This window comes from Sapajus apella, unplaced genomic scaffold, assembly GCF_009761245.1.
Source record: "Sapajus apella isolate SASKATOON/1434 unplaced genomic scaffold, GSC_monkey_1.0 scaffold10, whole genome shotgun sequence".
NCBI lineage: Eukaryota > Metazoa > Chordata > Mammalia > Primates > Cebidae > Sapajus > Sapajus apella.
The window spans coordinates 33,371,503-33,373,685 of record NW_022436950.1 but is presented as its reverse complement, the minus strand read 5'-3'; the positions used below and the strand labels follow the sequence as shown (position 1 = coordinate 33,373,685).

The window sequence follows — 2,183 nt, the reverse complement described above, 5'->3', positions numbered from 1 at the left end:
TGGCGGCAGGCAAAAAGAGAGTTTCTGCAGGCACACTCTTATTTTTAAAGCCATCAGATGTCATGAGACTTATTCACTATCAAGAGAACAGCACAGGAAAGACCCAACCCTATGATCCAATTATCTCCCACCAGGTCCCTCCCACAACACATGGGACTTATGGGAGCTACAAGATGAGACTTGGATGAGGACACAGAGCCGAACCACATCAGTCATTTTTTTATGGTGTTTTTTTCTTTCTAGCATTTTCTTTTGTTCTTAGGGTTTCTATCTCTTGTATATTGTCCACATTTTTCATGAGAGCTTTTGGCATATGAAAGAGTTACTTTAATACCCAGTCTCATAAATTCAAAATGTCTACCATATCTGGGTTTGGTTCTAATGCTTAACTTTTTTTTTCAGGCTGTGTTTTTGTCTCTTTAGCATGCTTTGTAATTTCTTTTGTTGAAAGCCAGACATGACATACTGGATAAAAGGAACTGAGCAGAAAATAGGCCTTTAGTGTGAGGTTTTAGTTTATGGGAGGAGTAAGACTGTGTTTACTGTTTGCTATAACTGCAGGTGTCAAAAGCTAAATTTCCTTTAGTGTCTTTGGTTCTGTCCCCCTATTGTCTGTGGGTTTCTCTAAATACTACCTAGTAAATAGAATCTGAACCCTGTAGTCCTTTACATATATAATTCACTGTTGTTGTACTGAAGTCTAATTGATGTCGTGTTGATTCAAGATTATGCAATGATAAAACACTCATCAAACAAGTGATAGAAAAAAGGGCATCTATGAAAAAACAAAGTAACATCATATTTAATGATTAAAGATTGATTGCTTTCCCCTTGAGACTAAGAAAAGGTTGTCCACTCTTACCATTACTATTCAATACTATATTGGAGTAGCCAGAGCAATGAAGCAAGAATAATAAATAAAAGGCATCCAGATTGGAAAGGAAGAAGTAAAACTTCTTCTTATGTCTCCATCCACAGATGACATGATCTCTTATTTAGAAAAAACTAAAGAATTCACACAGAAAAATGAGTCTAATAAAGGAGGTCAGCAAAGTTGCAGGACATAAGATCAATATATAAATATAAGTTGTAGTTCTACACAGTAGCAATGAACAATTCAAAAATAAAATTAATAAAACAATTTTATTTACATTAGCATTAAAAAAATTAAGATACATAAGAATAAAAAGGACAAGATTTACAACCTGAAAACTACAAAACATTGTTGAAAGAAAGTAAGGATGTAAACAAATGGAGAGACATCCCATGTTCATAGATTGAAAGACTTCATAGTGTTAAAATGGGAATACTTCCAAACTAATCTATAGACACAATGCAATCCCTAGCAAAATTTCAGCTGGCTGTTTTGGGAAGTTGAGGGGAACTAACAAGCTGACTCTAAAATTCATATGGAAATACAGACTTCTGGTGTAGCCATGGCAGCTAACGCTACTACCAACCCATTGCAGCTGCTGCCGTTAGAGCTTGGACAAATGTATAGGATCAAGAACTCACATTGTTATGAAGAGTGATAAGGAAATTGTTGGTACTCTAGGATTTGATGACTTTGTCAATATGGTACTGGAAGTTGTCACTAAGTTTGAAATCACACCAAAAGGAAGAAGGATTACTAAATTAGATCAGATTTTGCTAAATGGAAATAATATAACAATGCTGGTTCCTGGAGGAGAAGGACCTGAAGTGTGAATGAGTTTCCTTGACTTATGCTAGATTCTGTTTTGTCTTATAATGACAAGAAAATTGATTTTTTTTCACCTTCTAATGTTTAAATCCTGTAAAGCTAAGTTTCCTGTTAAAGGGAAGTGCTTTGAAGATGTGTACCCATTTTTGTAGGTTTCTTATTTAAAGATGAAAATAAAGGTGCTTTTGGTTAACTGTCATTTTATTTATTGTATTACAGTAGTCAGTGGAACAAAGATTGTAGTTATTTTTCCACTTACTTTGGTCATTATATGCCTATTTGCTTTCTCATTTACATGACCATTTGATTCTCAAACAAAAGTTGTTCCAAACAAAATGATGAACTTTGATTTGAACAGGTGGATTTAAACAACCAGAAATGATCACTTAGAAAATTTAACTAAAATGCTGTTGTTTAGTAATGAGGATTTTTCTACTGATTTCAAATTCCATGAACTACTCTTGAAAACAAACAGAATATA

The 2,183-nt window shown here is 33.9% G+C and overlaps 1 pseudogene; it reads left to right on the top strand.

Moving 5' to 3' along the window:
* Positions 1-1,410: 1,410 nt before the first annotated feature.
* LOC116551529 lies at positions 1,411-1,834 on the top strand (annotated as a pseudogene).
* The last annotated feature ends 349 nt before the right edge of the window (positions 1,835-2,183 follow it).